This window comes from Bos indicus, chromosome 9 (genome assembly GCF_029378745.1).
Source record: "Bos indicus isolate NIAB-ARS_2022 breed Sahiwal x Tharparkar chromosome 9, NIAB-ARS_B.indTharparkar_mat_pri_1.0, whole genome shotgun sequence".
In the NCBI taxonomy this organism is placed as follows: domain Eukaryota; kingdom Metazoa; phylum Chordata; class Mammalia; order Artiodactyla; family Bovidae; genus Bos; species Bos indicus.
Window position 1 is genome coordinate 86,333,272 of NC_091768.1, and position 19,133 is coordinate 86,352,404.

At 41.6% G+C, this 19,133-nt stretch overlaps 1 protein-coding gene and 1 long non-coding RNA gene across 4 annotated transcripts in view; one reads left to right on the forward strand and one right to left on the reverse strand.

Moving 5' to 3' along the window:
- UST (uronyl 2-sulfotransferase) overlaps nucleotides 1-19,133 on the forward strand; it is a 317,673-nt gene that overhangs the window by 295,165 nt on the left and 3,375 nt on the right. The window lies entirely within an intron of this gene.
- On the reverse strand, nucleotides 1,070-12,292 carry LOC139184948 (uncharacterized). The gene is made up of 3 exons (XR_011568520.1): nucleotides 12,209-12,292; nucleotides 8,797-8,840; nucleotides 1,070-8,377 (listed from the first exon to the last, which is right to left on the reverse strand). It is a non-coding gene; the product is annotated as an uncharacterized lncRNA (long non-coding RNA).

Sequence of the window (19,133 nt, forward strand, 5' to 3'; positions counted from 1 at the left end):
CTTGGACTCCTGTGTCATCATTTGACTGTCTCTAGTTCTTTTTCACTTTGTTTAGAGTGTTTGTAAAGGCCCTTAGATCAAGGCACCAGAGTCAGGGCAACACCCGGGCAGGTGGTTCAGCCAAGCTAGGATGGTGGCTGGGACAGAAGGCACAAGCAACTCAAACACTGGACACATTGGGTGGCTGCAATCTGGAGACAGATCAGAAAGGCAGCCCAAGGAAGGATGACGACAGTGTTGGGGCTGGGTGGTAAAAGTGAAGGCCACAGCCCAACGAAGGCTCAGGGTGGAGTATGGATGCCATAAGCTGAGAATGAGCCTCCAGAAAACTTGTTTAGTCATCAGTGAAATCTCAGTTTCACATGGAGCTATAGGTTTTACACAGCCATGTTCACGGGGAAACACCTATGTTCAAAAGTAGAGAATCCAAAGCTTCCCTCGGCAGTCCTTGGTCAGCCCTGTGAAATAGAGCTGGCCGGAAAAGACCTAGGGAGTAAGGCAGCCCATTTGTCCTTCTTGGGGGCCTCCACCAGATAGTGGTTATTATTTTCTGGGGGAAAAAAACTTGAGGGACTTCCCTTGGTGTTCCAGTGGTTAAGACGCTGTTCCTTCACTGCAAGGGTTGCAGGTCTGAACCCTGGTTGAAGAACTAAGGTCCCACATGCCACGTGGTGAGTGTGGTCCACAAAACAGGAAAGCCAGCACAGAAAAGGAAAAGCCTTGGGACTAGATCCGATTTTCCTAACACTAATTCATGGATATTATTGGGTCTTTGGAGGGCTTCCTTCATGGCTCAGACAGCAAAGAACCTGCCTGCAATGTGGGAGACCCAGGTTCAATCCCTTGGTTGGGGAAATAACCTGGAGAAGGAAATGGCTACCCCCTGTAAAATTCTTGTCTGGGAAATCCTATGGACAGAAGAGCCTGGTGGCTATAGTCCATGGGGTTTCAAAAAGCTGGACACGACTGAGTGACTAACACTATGGGTCTTTTGACCAAACATCTCAAATTGATTCTCTTTGTGTTTTATTATTTAGCTAAATAGCTTGTTATGCTATAAGAAAGCAAGTCTGAATTGGTTTTGATCCAATTACATAGCCCAGGGACTAGGCAGAAGGTTGAATGCACAGCTCCAAATCTCAGCAGGGCCATGTTCTGTCCATTCTAACTTGAGCATTTTATTGTATTTCCCTAAACTGCCCACTAGTGTAATAATGGGTTGTGGAGAGTTTCTTACAGAATATTCCATTTATTTCTTCTCTGAAAGCATTTCAGATGCTGTAGTCTTGAATTTTTTTTTTTTTTAAGTTTGTTATTTGTCTAGCCCAGGCAAAATGTAGCAGAAGAGAAAATGGATAGGAAATAGATAGTCCTACCCAAATGGAACTCTGGAGAGAGAGAAAGACATGAAACGTCCAAAATACATTTTTGACATTTGAAGCATTATGTAATCAATTCTAGATTGTGTGACATTAGTTAAGCAAAAGGAATAGAAAAATTTATAAAGCTAGTTAATATATAGGCAAGAAAAATCTATCTATAACTGTACATGAATACTCTATGGCAGGGGTCCTCAGTCCCTGGTATCCAATGCTTGATAATCTGTGGTAGAGCTGATGTAATAATAATAGAAATATAAAGTGCACGATAAATGTAATGCACTTGAATCCCCAGAACCATCCCTCTCCTCAACTCCCAGTCAGTGAAAAAATTGTCTTCCACAAAACTGGTCCTTGGTACAAAAAAGCCTGCTCTATGAGATACAAATCTTTACTTTCACTGAACCACCAGTTCTTAAAATTTTGAAGGAGCAGGGCTTCTTAAAGTCTTGATGTCCCTAATTGCAGGAAGTGTAATTTATCCACTAAGTTTCAATTAAATTTAAACTTAAATTATTTTGTTTCAGTTGGGAAGATAAGTATTTTTTTGTTTTAGTAGCAGAATTCTGCTCCTCCAAGAGAATAAATTTTGAGAAAGATGATAACAATAATACTGAATATCAATAATTGCTGTTGTTACAGTTAACACCTATTTGGAAACTTATTGTGTCCTACGCACATTTTTTAAGCCCTTTCGATATATCATTTCATTTAATCCTAATAACATCCCTATGAGATAGATACTGTTATTCTCTGCATTTTACAGGTCAGTGAGCCAGTCATCAGCAGAGCCAGTTTTCAGATTCAGGCCTGGGTTTTCAATACCCTCTGCTCTTGGCCATTCTACTGCCTTTCCATGTAAAGAGCAAAACTGAAAACGTGAAGCTCTGACGGAGATAGGTTAGTTAATAAAAGTTATGATTCTGGAGAATCTTTTTTTTCTGTTAAGTTCTTAGAATCCAGGGTTTCTGGAAAGCTTGGAAATTCTGTTGAGATGATGTTCATTTATATGCTAGATATGCTGCTTTGTTCTGTTGTTTTTTGTTTTTTTTCCGGGAGAAATACATTATTAGTTGAAATAAGCTGACTGCTTTAATAAAGTGCTTGCAAAGCCTCAGTCTGGTGAACAGTAAAGTCATTTGTATCAGTCATGCAGCAATTTTGCTTTTGAGAAGGATTTTAATGAATCGGGGAATGGAATTTAAGAAAGCAAACAATCCAAGGAAAATCGCTTATTTTTCTAAAATAGCAAAGCAAAAATTGGAATCGTTTCCAGTCTAGTTGCTGCAAATGTCTGCTGGAGTCTTAAAAATTCTTAGAGTACATGATTTATCATATAGAACAGAAAGGTGATTAATGAGCACTTCTTTAAGATCTTTTTTATGATCCTATCATCATTATTCTAGTTGTTTAGATAGGCAAATATTCCATGATGTATTCACTGTTAAAATTATAGCAAGTTGACCTTCAGTAACATTTATTTTTAAAGGTATTTATCAAAATATACAATCTACAGAAATAAATATGATTACTAAATAGTGAAATCAAGTTTTTTAAAGTATAGTTGGTTTACAGTGTTGTGTTAGTTTCTGGTATACAGCAAAGTGATTTAGTTATATATGTTTATATTTATTATATATATCTTTTTCAGACTCTTATACAGTAGAACCTTGTTGTTTTATTTTATATATAATAGTTTGTATCTACTAAATCTCAAACTCCTGATTTATCTTCCCCCTCCCCTTTCCTCTTTGGTAACCATAAGTTTGTTTTGTTTCTGTTTTGTGAGTGAGTTCATTTGTATCATATTTTAGATTCCACATAAAAGTGGTAACGTATGATACTTGTCTTTTTCTTTCTGACTTACTCCCCTTAGATAGATAATCTCTAGGTCCATCCACACTAAATAGCATTATTTCATTCTTCTTATGACTGAGTAGTATTCTGTTGTATATATTCACCAGGTTTTCTTTATCCACTCATCTGTCATACGTCAATGGAAATTTAGGTTGCTTGCATGTCATGGCTATTATAAATGGTGCTGCTATGAACACTGGGGTGCATGTATCTTTTCTAATTAGATTTTTCTCTGGATATATGTCCAGGAGTGGGATTGTTGGATCATATGGTAACTTTGGTTTTTTAAGGAACCTCTGTCCTGTTTTCCATAGTGGCTGTACCAATCTACGTTCCCAAAAACAGTGTACGAGTGTTCCCTTTTCTCCACACCCTCTCCAGCATTTATTGCTTATGGACTTTTTTTTTCTTTTTTGCTTATGGACTTTTTAATGATGGCCATTCTGACCAGTGTGAGGTGGTGATACCTCATTGTGGTTTTGAGTTGCATTTCTCTAATAACTAACAACGTTAATATTTCTTCATGTGCCTATTGGCCATCTGTCTTCTTTGGAAAAATGTCTATTTCAGTCTTCTGCCCATTTTTTGATTGGGTTATTGATTTTCTTAATATTGAGCTGTTTGCATATTTTTTTTTAAATTAAGCCCTTGTCTGTTGCATCATTTGCAAATATTTTCTCGTAGTCCATAAGTTGTCTTTTCATTTTGTTTATGGTTTCCTTTGCTGTGCAAAAGTTTATAAGTTTGCTTGGGTCCTATTTGTTTATTTCTGCTTCGATTTCTTTTGCCTTGGGATACTAACCTAAGAGAACATTGCTCTGATTTATGTCAGAGAATGTTTTGCCTATGTTCTCTTCTAGGAGTTTTATGGTGTTCTGTCTTATGTTTAAGTCTTTGAGCCATTTAGGATTTATTTTTGTGTATAGTGAGAGGTTGTGTTCTAACTTCACTGATTTACATGCAGCTCTCCAGCTTTCCCAACACTACTTGCTGAAGAGACTGCCTTTTCTCCATTGTATAGTCTCGCCTACTTTGTTGAAGGTTGCTTGACCATTAGTGTGTAGGTTCATTTCTGGGCTCACTATTCTGTTCTGTTGATCCATATGTCTGTTTCTGTGCCAATACCATGCTGTTTTGAAGACTGGGAGGGTTATGCCTTCAGCTTTGTTCTTTTTCCTAAGTCAATTTAATAATATTAATTTGACTTTGTTAGCCTGTTAAAAAATTATTGGCTGTCAAATATTTTTATAAAGCCCTTTGTTACTTAGGAAGATCACTGGCATGCTATGATTAAAGGCTGTGGATATCAATAAGCTTAAAAACATTCCATGCTAATGTTCAGGGTCATATTTCATTCATTTAAAATTGTGGCATTTTTTACTATTTGCTGTGTTCATTTTTATGTCTAAAGACCTATCCTGTATGTGGAGTAGAGATTTCCATGACAGTTACGAAAATGACCTTATTCACCACCTGCTGCCATAAGGCACAAGCTTGAGTGTCAACTGTTTTCAACTATTTGACAGCGTATGTTGTATTTATCATATATTAGGAAAAATTAGTCATTCATATATCTATCTAACCAGGGGATGAGCTAACAGTGTCGTTATTGTTCAGTCGCTCAGTCGTGCTAGACTCTTTGCAACCCCACTAGACTGTCTTACACCAGGCTTCCCTGTCCTTCACTATCTCCCAGAGTTTGCTCAAACTCATGTCCATTGAGTCAGTGATGCCATCAATGGTGTTATATAGAACTAGAAACTGATTCCCTCATAAACATTCTAAGTAGATATAAAGAATTATGTGCTCAGTTGCGATCATTAACTTCTCAAAGAGTCAGATCTGAATACCTCAGGGAATGCACAGAGGTCACGAGGGCCTAAAAGCCTTCAGTGATCCTCAGGGTACTGTCCTTTCAGCCCAAAATTGCTAGAATTGGAGCTTATGTCTAGTGCCGGTTTTGGAGCGTCAGGCATGGCGACCAGAAACACAGGTATGAGGATCTTTGGGCTGAGCCTAGCCATGATCACTGCTGGGGGCTTGAGAGAGAGAACGGTGGATCGTATGCCACTACCTATCACTCCTGCCAGAGCACCAGCAACACTTGGGGGCAGGAGTGACTCCCTGTGCAAATACCACCCCATTCCATCATGCCCAGTGGCTCTCCACCTCCTGCTGCTTTGGACTTGGTGGGATAAAAAAAAAGGGGGAGAAACAGAAGTTCTTATGGTCCAGAGGGTTCTGCAACACTCAGAAAAGAAGAGTGAGATTAAGTCTAACTGAAGAAGAATCAAAGCTCTTTCCCTCAACTTCATTTCCAGCAAACCAAGCCTTCATTTCTTCAGTTCAGTTTAGTTCAGTCACTCAGTGGTGTCCAACTCTTTGTGACTCCATGGACTGCAGCACGCCAGGCTTCCCTGTCCATCACCAACATGCAGAACTTGCCCAAATTCATGTCCACCGAGTCAGTGATACCATCCAACCATCTCATCCTATGTTGTCCCCTTCTCCTCCTGCCTTCAATCTTTCCCAGCATCAGGGTTTTTTCCAAGGAGTCAGTTCTTCGCATCAGATGGCCAAAGTATTGGAGTTTCAGCTTCAGCATCAGTCCTTCCAATGAATATTCAGGACTGATTTCCTTTAAGATGGACTGGTTGGCTCTCCTTGCAGTCCAAGGGACTCTCAAGAGTTTTCTCCAACACCAGAGTTCAAAAGCATCAGTTCTTCAGCTTTTCTTCTTCATTTCTTATCTCAAGTAAAACCCAAAAACTGATGATTGAGTTAAGTAGTATTATTAAATTAGAATCCTTTTTTTGGTAGAAATGGTACAGTTTTCATGGAGTAACATGCTAACTTTACGACTTTGATCTTCAACCCCATCATCTCCGTGAGCTCATAGCTAAAGGAGGTTATAAGCATACTAGCACTATCTTTATAGTCTCTTGCAATTCCAGATGCTACTGGGGCCAAAAGTGACCCCAAAGCTTAATGGAAAAGCTAATGAATCCATACAGGTTTGATTTTTAAAACCTGCTATTTTAGGTGAATTTCAGTAGATTTATCTAGTAATGGAAAAGGGAGTAAGGCAGTAAAGACAAGAGAAATGTGAATCAGAACCATGGAACTTGCAAAGACTTGACATGCTCAGCCTTTTGCAAAGGTACAGAAACTTTGCTACTTTATAACATTTGATGGGTCAGAAAGGGTCAGTGATTTTCTTCTCTTCTCCAAAGAGAAAGGTGAGGGAAAGCAGGACATTTTAAAACTGAACCGGGGACTCCTAGTTTCTCTTCATGAGAACCCTCAGCCTCCACAGAAACTCACAAGACATCTTAATGAAGAAACTCGGGACCTTGGACTCTGAGCTGTGAGGGCTGCGAGCAGTGCAGCCAGGAGGTTACCTCAGCTCGGACCAAGTAAATAAATCATTTGGTAAAAGCCATTAAAGGGAAAGGTTACTGGAAAGTCATAAATGAACCAGCCTGTCTATGGCTGGTTTTGCTAGAAACCATTTGAAATTTTTAAAATGTTTCTCTGGGTATGATTTAAGAAGAGGACCATGACATAACTAACCAGTTTCTATTATTATATCAAAATGAGGTAAAAAATAAATATGGTATGGATTCAATTCATTTATTCAATTTTACGCCGTTAGGTTGTTGTTTTTAGAACATCATGAAACTTCATCTCATGCCCCAAGAAAACTAAAATGTAATGGGTTACAGCTTTTCCGTTTGTTGATTTTTCTCCTTCAAACATCTTTGATTTTCCATCCTTTGAATAGATATTTTTTCCATGTCTTACATGTCATTCAAATTATTCTTTTTTCCTGTCTCCCACTTCACCTGTCTCTAAGACAGTTTCTAAAGTGAACCAGGACTGACAGAACTTAATGATACCTATGAACACTTTCTGGAAACATTAGCATCCCTTTCTTGGCTGCTTCTAATGCACCAGCATGGTCTCTCCAGCATCATGTGCACGTCTGCTCTATCGTGTCCGGTTCTTTGCAACCCCATGGACTGTAGCCCGCTAGGTTCCTCTGCCCATGGAATTTTCCAGGCAAGAATACTGGAGTGGGTTGTCATTTCCTCCTCCAGGGGAGCTTCCCAACCCAGGGATCGAACCTGCGTCTCTTACATCTCCTGCATTGGCAGGCGGGTTCTTTACCAGCTGAGTTACTGGGGTTCTTTTTAGTTCTCCCCTTGCCTCCCGTCTTACCAAAGAGGAAATCTGGAGCTCAACAACACAATTTCAGGCTCGTGTCACGTCCAAACCGGCAGCTTGTCCTCTGTCTCCCTTCCGCTGAACATCACAGGTTTCTGCAGCTTCTCACAGCCATTAGCCAGGGAAGTTTGTGTCCCCACTGACCATCTTTGTTTATAAGCCACTAACTGTCAACACCTGTTATTGTTCCTCTTCTCCTCTTCATGTGTCAGAAGAATGAAAGAACTTAATTTTTCTCATCAGAAGACGTTTACATTTCTATTCTACCTCAATAGATATACTTCTCCCCCACTATCTGTTTCGAATAGCAGCTTCTGCCCAAAAGCAATTAATCATTTAAATATCTTCTCTTGGAAACTTGCAGCGAATGTAGCCCACCATCTTTCAAATCGACTCATTGGAAAAGAGCCTGATGCTGGGAAAGATTGAAGGCAAAAGGAGAAGCGGGTGGCAGGGGATGAGATGGTTAGACAGCATCACCAACGCAATGGGCATAAATTTGAGCAAACTCTAGGAGATGGTGGAGGACAGAGGAGTCTGGCATGCTGCAGCCCATGAGGTCACAAAGAGTTAGACACGACTTAGCGACTGAGAAACAACAATCATCTTTCATAGGCAAGTTCTAGTTACAAAGACAAGTTTCTATCACAATCAAACCTTTCAAAAAGATACTGTGAGAAATGTATTGTTTTATTCTCAGATTACATTTGTAAATTTTAACCTCTTTAACATTCTTACAGTATTTAAATGTTCACAGCAAATATTTACCACTGTTCTTCAAAGTAATAGCCATGATACCCAGGCATTTTCCCTGAAGGTGGTCTTGTACCTTCTGGTATTAGCTTATCAATTTCAGACCTTCCTTAAGTAAACAAATGGATCTCCTCCATACAAATGGACAGTGGCAATTTCATCTGCAAAGCAATTTGGGCCTTTTAGATATTCATACTGTCTTACAGAGCATGCAGTCGAAAATCTGATCTAAGAGGAGGAGACAAAGCTGTTAATTCACATCCTCCTAAGACCTGGTACTACCAATGTGCTATCAGTTACCCAGATAAACTAATTTTAAAGTAACATTGTAAATTCTCTCAGTGGAATTAATGGCATCCTTGGAACTTCACTTCAGGCTTTCCTGACTTGGATATGGTTATTTTGAGTAGCACCTTTTATTAACCTAACTTTTTAGTGCCTGAGCAAGAGGTTAAATTTCTCACTTATCGACGTGCTTGTCTTCCATGTAACAGCTACTTCATTGAAAGCCCTTCAAGGGTTTATCAAAATCTCACCATGTTTAACATTACAGAGAAAACATCCAAGTTTTGGGACTCACCTTAGGTTCACTCATCAAGACTGATCACTGTGATAAATATAACACTAAAACAACAACAATGAGAATGAATTAGACCATATTGTGCTGAGAAAATTTATCTAGAATTAATGATAAAGCAAAAGCTACATTCTGAATATGTAGTTTATAGATTCCAAGAATGAGGAACTACTCATCATATGGTAAAATTTACTAAGAATTTTGGTGCACTAACCCATAGCACTCCCATGTAAACGCTATGCTTAAGGACTTTCTATTGTCACAGATGCTAGGTACAAGATCTTCAAAAAGTCCTATGCGTTTTAGGTCTTAAGTTATAGTTGGGTTGACACTGTGTAAAGTTAAAGAAAATGTCTTAAAATTTAGGAAAACTACATTACACAAATTTCAGGGTCTTTGACAAAAGAGCTGTCAGAATTGAAGACCTTATCAGCTATCAGAAGAAGATTCACTACTCAATATCTAAAGCTACCATTTGTTTTAGGGAGACATGCAGAAAGGCACATGATCACTTATGAACATGGATGTTTATGTCATATTGTTCAGTTGCAGAAACTGTAAAACAACTCAGCTATGTAACAATAGCAAACTAGCACGTGACCTATACAGCATCCATAAAATGGAGCACACAAAAACACATTGCAGGGAATTCCCTGGATGTCAGTAGTTAGGACTCAGCATTTTCACTGCTGAAAGCTCAAGTTCAATCCCTGGTCAGGAAACTAAGATCCTTCAAAGCCATGCAGTGCAACCAAAATATATACATATACATATATATATATATATATATATATATATATATATATATATTGCAAAATATGACTTGGAATAATTAATACTGTAGGTGAATCCTTGTCATCAGTTAAGTTTTAAAAGATGGTAAAACTAAATAAACAGTGTAGCAGAGATCTATTTGACAACTCATATACATAAATAAGAAAAAGACTAGAAGGATATATATTACTACAATAAATGTGAGGATATAAAATCACTTCATCTACTTACTCTTTTTCCAAAATCTATATATTTGCATATGTGTGTATGTATATATATGTTAGTATGTATACATATGGTCTGTATATACTATGTACATCATAACTAGAAAAATGAATTTTTAAGCTGTAAAAGACTTTTCCAGAAATTGATATTTAAAGCTAAAGGCTTATAAACTGCACAAGGACTTTATTTTGATCCTATACATAAGCAGATAGGTAGCTTGATCTATATGAAACCCTAAAGAAGAAAATAACAGAAATAGGAAAATGACACAAAGAAGTATCCTATGGCTGTGTCACGATCTGTAGTGTAGCAGAGTGACCATGTGTGTCAGCAGTTGCCTTTAACGCCATCAGAGCTAGACTTAGATGAAGCAGTGTGTTTGCAGGGGAGGACCTCTTCCCTGGCAAATGAGAGGAGCGTGTGTGTGTGAGTGTGTTTGTGTGTAGAAGACAAGTAGCCCAAGCCTGCCAACAATATACAGACTGCGAGGAAGACAGAGAAGAAGAAACTTGCATATAAAGTAAAAGCAGAATTTATGAGATTGTCAGATGTCAAGACATTCGGACAGAACTACTGGGTCAGTGTTTCTCTTCATCCATTTTGTTCAGATAAATCCATTTGATTAAGCTACCCTCATCAGTCATTGACAAGGGCTTCCACAATATTGATCCAGGTAAAGTAGAAAAGGTAACAAAAATGCATTTCTCAATAAAGGTTTCAAACAGAAAGTCTATTTCTAACATTTTCTTACTATTGCCACAGTAAGTCTTCCAATAATTTTTTTTCAGAAATGTATTTTCAAACAGAAATGTTCAGTTTAATTGTTGCAGTGAAAATAAATCCCTCTGTTGTTGCCATTCTCAAGCTCAAGCCAGTATTTTAATGGCAAAATGCTGTGTTGGGGAAAGCATGCGTGTCTAATTGGGTGGGATATCCTTTCAAAGAAATATAGCAGCTTTTTTATGATCTGGGTCATGAGGCCAAAGTTGGGGAGAAAAGAAACAGGAACAAATGCCCTCTACCCGGTGAACAAGGGCAGCAGGAGAGACTGGGGAACTGGGCCAGCTGACCCGGTGGGCACCGGGGAGCCCCTTACCCCCATTACTCGGAGCTCATGAGTGTGTGAACAGGAGAGCAGGGATGTCTCTTCCAGCCCTGACACATTTCATTCTAAGCTTTGGGATCCGAGTGGGGTTTGACACCATCAGAATCGGCTGGGGTGCTAATTGGAAATAATTGCATTGTGCAGCCAGGTGTTCACTTGGTCGCACAGAAGGACTCAAAGGCAGCACTCAGCGCCCACCCCTCAGTGGTGCCCCCACGTCTCATCTCTCCTCTGATGCTCCCCTCTGACGGAGCCCTTCGGGGCCTGCAGTAAAGCGAGGATTCTCAGATCTCTTGGGAAGTTGTTGGGTGAATTATATACTCGTTTCTCTCTTTATTGTTTACTTTTCCTCCTCTAGCTGAGAGCCTGTGGTTTCAGCTTTTAGCGGTTCTTATTTTCTGGACTCATTTTTTGTGCTTCAGTTCAGTCACTCAGTTATGTCTGACTCTTTGCGACCCCATGAATTGCAGCACGCCAGGCCTCCCTGTCCATCACCAACTCCCGGAGTTCACCCAAACTCATGTCCATCGAGTTGGTGATGCCATCCAGCCATCTCATCCTCTGTCGTCCCCTTCTCCTGCCCCCAATCCTTTGCTTAGTAGATACTTAATGCAGAGGCGACGAATGAGCAGAGGCCAGGCAAGAAAATCCTCCACCACCCACCCCCAGCAACTGAGGGTAAGCGTTGTCGAATTGGCTTCCCCAGACCAAGAACCTGGGAACCCCTCCAGTGGGCAGCCCTCATCTCAAGAGTCCATGGGGTTAGGACACTGCCTGAACAATGTCTCTGGAAACGCATGCTTCCTTGCAGGGCTGCCTGCCTGCTGTCCTCTCAATGGGCCCTCGTGACTCACAAGCCAATTGCTTTTGCTTCCAAAATTCAAAGCAAATCGGAGACATTATAACAAGTCTTGGGACTTCCATGGTGGTCCAGTGGTTAAGGCTCCAAGCTCCCAATGCAGGGGGCTTGGGTTCCATCCCTAGCTGGGGAACTAAGATCCCACATGCTGCAAGCTGTGACCAGAAAAAAAAAAAAAAAAGAATCTTTTTTCTCATCCATCAAGGGAGCCCAGAACTTTCAGCCATTAAAAAGAAAAAGAAGTAAATCATGTAACTTTCACTTGGCTACATAGAATCAAGGTGTTCTTGAAATTCAAAGTGAGCTCAATTTAGTTTTTAATTATTGGTATTTCCAGATCTGGAAAGAAGATTGCAAAAAAAAAAACAAAAACCCTCTGTTGATTTTACCAACCCCAGGCTCCTAGTCAGCCATGAAGCGCTTTTTGTTCTTTTCTCCCCTAATTGCCTTACCTCCGAGAAGTTGGTCTTAACATGCCATCCATCATCCCAGTGGCAAATCAGACGTGGCCGTTTCAGCCAACACACTGCTGCGAGCCACAGTGACACACATTCATTTCCGGTGCAGGCAGCTGCAGTGGAGCCGCCTGTGTTTGAACTGTGTGGCCTCCCTGTGTAATTCAGGAAATGAGTTTACTCTATCTGTGGCGAGCATCATGTTCACCGGTTTTGGGAGCAGCCGGCAGGGCGTGGGGCTTGGCAGCACCCCCTCATGCTGGTTAATGCCCCAGCCCCACTCCACCTGACCTTGACTGTCATCACACCTGCCACCCAGAAAAGTATACCTCTTCCCTTGGGTGCTGGGAATGTCTGGATGTTCTCTAACCTGAGATGTGTAAACCCCAGTTCACTTTTTAAAAGAGCAGGGCTTCTTGGTGGATCACCTCTCAGCTCCCCTGAAGCTGAAGAACTGATGCCTGTCTTTCAATAATGCTTTTTCCCCGCCAGTGGTAAAATGTGGCCCCCCATCTGGTTGTTATTCAATTTGTATTCATTGCTTTTGCCCATCATCTCTGCTGGACTTGGTTCAGACAAACTCAGATTGTTGGGGCGAGGGGGCTTTGGTAGGTGTGTATTTACTTCAGTCAAGGGAGGGGATGCCAGAACCAGCCCAGGATCAGAAAAGATGGCAAGTCTGCGGTGAGGTTTTGTTATTTTGCATATGGTGAACCATCTTGGAGGTCATAAAGCAAGGCCTCTGTCCTCTGGTGCAGCAGCTGGGTTTACACAGTATTTCCAGATTGTTTATTTTGGCCCAGAGCCAGGGCGACATCGTTTTTCCATTATGCTCGTTTGACAGATGAAGAGGGGTGGGGAGGGAGACTTCACGGGGCAGGTCTGTGATTTCCTTGTTATTTACGTTAGAGGGACTTTTAAGAGTTCTGAAGATTATGAACCAGTCCAAATATAATGTCAGTATGGCAAAGCTAGAAAGAGCCACTGCTTTTGCAAAAATCTACATCATGGGCAGTAAAGTAATATCCATGGATGACCTCAGCTTGTGGCCCTGTTGGGTGCATAGTTAGTCACTGTTCAATCTTACATACAGACAGGTTGCTGGTAAATGATATTTAGCATTACATTTTAAAAAGTTAAGGGCTTTCCTAGTGGCTTATATGGTAAAGAATCCACCTGCCAATGCAGAAGACCTGGGTTCTACCTCTGTGTTGGGAAGAGTCCCTGGAGAAGAGAATGGCTACCCACTCCAGTATTCTTGCCTGGAGAATTCCATGGACAGAGGAGCCTGGTGGGCTACAGTCCGTGGGGTCACACAGAGTCAAACGTGACTGAGCAACTAACACACACTCACATACAAAAAAGTTAAGTTATCAGTGTTTGCTTGGCAGTGCCCTGGGAGAACAATGAGGAAACCTAGCCTGCTTGCCTTCGACTGGCAGGCATCCTATGCAGACAGGAGCACTTGGTGCTGAATGGAGCCTTTCCAAGGTCATTGTGGAAGTTGTCCTTTGCAGTCCTTTCCCTGAGGATACTCCCAATGGGCTGGTCTGAAGTTCTTCCCCCAGGGAGCGTGCAAGACTAGCCAAAGAGCCACGGTTTAAATTCTGTTCACACCAAGCCCTTTACACTTGGGTCAAGTACATGTGATCTGAATGAATGTTTTCCTTCTAAATGAAACATTTTCTTTTGCTGTTGGAGAACTAGCAATTAAAAAGTACCCCAAATGATGACAAATTAAGTAATTGAACAACATTGGTATAGAAAAATTTGGTCATAAAGATGTTTTATTGCCCCAACAGTGTTTAGATTTTTTAATTAATGACTGTAAATAATGCATGTGACATAAACTCATTAGCCACAAGGTCATGGTGTGTATTATATGTTTCTGCATAGGTATTAATGTTTGTAGTAAAAGTCCCTTATTGCAACATTTCTTATTCAGTCACTAAGTTGTGTCTGACTCTTTCAACCCCATGGACTGCAGCACACCAGGCTTCCCTGTCCTTCACTATCTCCTGGAGTTTGCTCAGATTTATGTCCACTGAGTTGGTGATACCATCCAATCATCTCATCCTCTGTCATCCCCTTCTCCTGCCTTCAATCTTGAGATGACATTCAACCATCTCATCCTCCGTCATCCTCTGAGAAGAGATTCCTGTCTTCAGTCTTTCTTCACATCAGGTGGCCAAAGTATTGGAGCTTCAGCATCAGTCTGTCCAATGATATTCAGGGTTGATTTCCTTTAGGATTGACTGGTTTGATCTCCTTGATATCCAAGTATGTGAGCAAACTCTGGGAGGTAGTGGAGGACAGAAAAGCCTGGCGTGCTGCAGTACATGCTGTCGAAGAGTTGGACGCAACTTAGCACCTGACCACCAACAATGAAATGATCTGTCACCATAACAGCGTTCTCCAATGGAGTGGCTCAGAAAAGCAAATAATACTGCCTTTCCTGAAGGACCTGTGAGCCTAACCTCCCCTATCAGCCTACCCTAGAGAAATTTGATTTCTAGACATGGAAAGTTTGCTCAGGCAGGACCTTCCAGTAAGGAAAGAATTTAGCAAAAAAAAAAAAAAAAACACATATGTACAGTCAACACCAAAAGTTGCCCTTCGTGTTAATCCAGTCTTACAGATGGATTTAACATACAGGTTTCAAATCAACAAACCTTTATTGAGGGTCGTTATGTGCCAGGCGTGGAGCTGGGCACTGGGGATCTAAAAATGAAAAAGACACAGTCTCTTTCAGTCTGAAAACATTTTTGCTGGCTTGCAGGTTTTTCACCAGATCCTCCCAGACTTACCAAAGCATTCCCCTTGACTTAGAACACTCAAGCCCTTCTTTTCAACCGATGTCCTTAATGCCAGAATACACACAGGGCAAGGAGAAGTGGGTGGTTATAGATTTCCACTCAATTTGGAAATTAACAGCCAGTGATGAAGCAAAAAGGTGCAAGACTGGGAATCAGAAAGCTCAATTTCTAGTTTCAGGACAGTCACTCATGCAACCTTGAACCAGTCCTGTGACCTCTTGTGTCTTCAGGTTAAATGGGTTGTTGTGAGGATAGTGAAAACACGCTAATCCACAGAGCTCTATGCACATGAAGGGATGCTATTTTGATGGGTTGGGGAAAGAATTCAGGGGAAGGCTGGTTATTGAGCTGTTTATGCCACTTTTTATAAAGCTTTAATAATGCAGAGAGCTGACGCAACTCAGCAGTCTTCCAGCCGACCTTATTGTATAGTCTGGGGGATTTGTCTCTGCCAGCATTGTACGATCAACTGCAGAATTTTCTGTTACTGGGGGTCGGCAGTGTAGAAAGGGGTCCCCATTCAGAGCCACTTCTCAGTGGGAAGCCAGAACTTGGGAGCCTGGAAGAGTTTGTCCTCACATAGTCCTGACTCTATGGCTGACTTTGGACATGTCTGTAAGGGAAAAAACCATCCTTCTTTTGCTATTCAAATAAAGACATCAGAAGTTGTTTTCTGTTTGCTTGTTTATTTGCCCTTCTGATCATTTCACAGCTCAAAGCCAGTGCCTACTTTGAGGAAATTTTCAGCAATTATTATGATTTAATGGGTCTTATTTGGCCAATCCCTCAAGGTAAATAAGAAAAGTGAAAAAAAAAATTAAAAGCCTCCTGAAACCACAGCTTTCCTTTGCCAAAATGTATTTATTAATTAAAGGACAGAGTCAGAAAAACATGACATAGCCAGCACTGTCATTCCCAAAAGGCAACTGAACCACAAAGCTAAGCACTGGAATTTACAGACTCCAGTGGGAGCTGAAGATTCCCAGATGCGAGGGTACACCCAGCATGCATGGGTCTCTTGAGGGTTTCCTATGAAGCATGCTCAGATACTGCCTTTGTCTCCACTTGGCTGTGTCTGCACCTCACAGACACAGCCAAGCCTTCTTCAGGTCTGACTATACCCTCTCCCTTCTGTTGGTTTCTCCTCCTTCACTCCCCAAGCATGAGTGGAGGGTGCTGTGTTTCCCCAGGTGCTGAGCTGTGAAAGTGCAGGGATAGAGGGGGTACCACCCCTCTCCAGACGTTCTCAGCGTAACAGGCTCCATTAGAAGAGCAGCTAGGTGGAACTGGTGGAAGACAAATCCAGGGAAATTTCTTTTTGAAGTTGCAAGGTGGCTCAGAGGCCTCCTAAAAGTTTTCCATCTTTTGGAAACACACACACACACACATGCAGAGATGTACCCTATCCATTTAGGCTGGCCCACATAGCAGACCTACATGATCGAATAGTTATAGTAGTTATGAAAGAGCCAACTGAGGACTTGGCTGGTGGTCCAGTGGTTACGACTCTGCGATTCCACTGCAGGGGATGAAAGTTCGATCCCTGGCCCGGGAAACTAAGATCCTGCATACTGCATGGCATGGCCAAAAAATTTTAAATAAAAACTTAAAAAACAAAACCAAAGTCACTGCACTTGAAAAAGATTGCTTCTTTAAAAAAGAGACCCAACTCCATGTGGAGTACTTAAGACAAGCTCACTGGGCTTGGTCCCTCTACTAGGGGGTTCTGACTAAGATGAGGAAACACTGATGCCATGAAACCAACCAGAGGGAAATGCCCTGTCTGCCCCCATGGTGAGCAGGCCCACGAGCTTATACTGTGAGCTCCGTCGAACCATAAGAAACATGAAGGGTTAAGAATTTGGGCTCAGTAGTCAGACTGTCTCAGACCCAACTTGTGGCTTCTCCAGTTACCAGCTGTGTGACCTGGAGCCAAGGTACCAAATTCCAATGTCACATCTGTAAAATGGTGATAATAAGAGAGCCTGCCTCACTTTGGAAAGATTAAATGCATGTTAGATAACTTAACAGTCCTTGCACTGAAAAAGCACTCAGAAATGCCTAAAGATGATAATGATGATAAAGTCACATTCACTCCTGGTAACTCCTATGCCTGGTACAGAAAACTCACTCCATAAATGCAGAAAGTAAGGAACAAGGGTGCCATAGGACACACGAATGAGCTCAAACTAGAGCCTTAATTGGGACACAAAGCACTTGCTTCCCAGGTTTCTGTAACTCAGAATTCAAAACCTTTTAATTAGAAGCCTAAAATCCAAATTTCTATAGCAGCCAGGCAGGTAACATAAAAGAATGAACTGACGTTTAGAGTCTGAGACAAAATGGGGAGGTGTGACCTCCAGCAGTGAGGGGTAGCCCTGCTCAGCTCCAGAAGAATATCACCTCACTTTGAGAGAAGCCAGAAATCCAGACTTCCTTGTGAAATAGACCAAATCTTAAAACAACTAAGTCAATTTCTTTTAAAAAAAAATTACCCTCAGGTCAAATAACACATAGCCCGCCAGTCAGATCTCAGACTGCCCGCTTGCCTCCCCTGCCTTAATGGAAGCTGCTCTGTATTTGAGTCTTCTTTTGAAATGTTCGCCAGGGGACCCATGAGACGTGAGCGCCTCAACGTCATCTCTGGGGTCCTGCTTCTCAAAAGATCCACGTGGACTTAGTTCTCCACTTCATGACGGTTATGCTCGACAGTATATACCCACCTAACGAGGGCTGCCTCACTCCCCAAAGGATGCTGATAATAAGTATGGATTTTTAAAGCATGATTGTTTTCTGGCTGAAATAACAACAGTCTCCAAAAATTCCTAACAACTTCCTCTAGTGCTGCTATTACGGCAATCTGGAGAGAGGCTGATTCCATAGTTCACGTAGCTTTGTTTTGTTTGGAGGGAAAGTCTGGCATTTTACAAAAATGTAGAACACTTAGCACTGGAATGACTTTTCCATAGTGCTGATTATTGTAGAGCAAGACACTTAACCATATGTCTTCGAAATGTGATTTTAAAAATTCTCTGCTAACCATAAAAGGCAAACTGCCCTCTAGTCTTTCCATATGAAGGTGATAATTTTCTGCAGGCTCACAAAAGCTGCATGGGTTGCAGCCCAGTGCTTAGGGGAAACCTCATCACAAACGAGAAACCTGGGCTCCAATTCAGCTCTGTCGCTTACTCACTAGCCATGACCTTGGGCAAGTCATTTAATTTTCAAGAGCTTCTATTTCCCCATCTGCAAGATAGAGGCCATGACACCCCACAGGCTGATTGGGAATATTAAATAAAATAGCATACATATGGGCATGATCCAAACCCATAATAGATAATTGCCGTCAGTGCTGATTGCATCTGAATCTCTGCTTCTCCTGCCACAAAATAGCACTCCTGCTTTTTTATTTATTTATTTTTTAGCACTCCTATTTCTGACCTCTGACCCCTTGGCAATGTCATTTACCTTCCTATTATTTGGCAGCTCTATGGAAAACAAAAGGACTGAGAAGCTATAACTGCTTCATATAAACTTTAGGTTCTGTGTCCACAGTGGTATGAAAACTAGAGGGTGGAGGACTGAATGAAACCGGTCAGAGAGGAAGAAAGGGAGTAAGGAAGAGGCAGGACCGGAGCCCTGGGAGCACTAACGTGGAAGGGACAGACGGGATGAGCCCGGGGCCTGAAGCACTGAAGGAGCAATCAGGAGCCCAGGACCACCGGGGAAACACTCCTGCAGACGCCACAGGAGGGCAGTTCCAAGATGGCGTGTGTGGCCTTTGGTGCTGTGAGGTCATGCTAAAAAGTCCTAGAAGGCCTGAAAGATGCCGCTGAGTTGTCAACAAGGGAGCAAGAGCAATCTGACTGGACTGGAGCACTGAGGGGACAGAAACCAGGTTTTGATGAGTCCTGTCATGTCTACATGTTGAAAATCTGGTGACGACAAATTTAGACAACTGACCCTTCCCTGGCAGCTCAGCTGGTAAAGAATCTGCCTGCAATGCAGGAGACCTGGGTTCCGTCCTTGGGTCAGGAAGATCCCTGGGATGTCCATATTTTCAAATTAAAAAAACCAAGGTGATTAGAAAGTGGCGAGACAGCCTT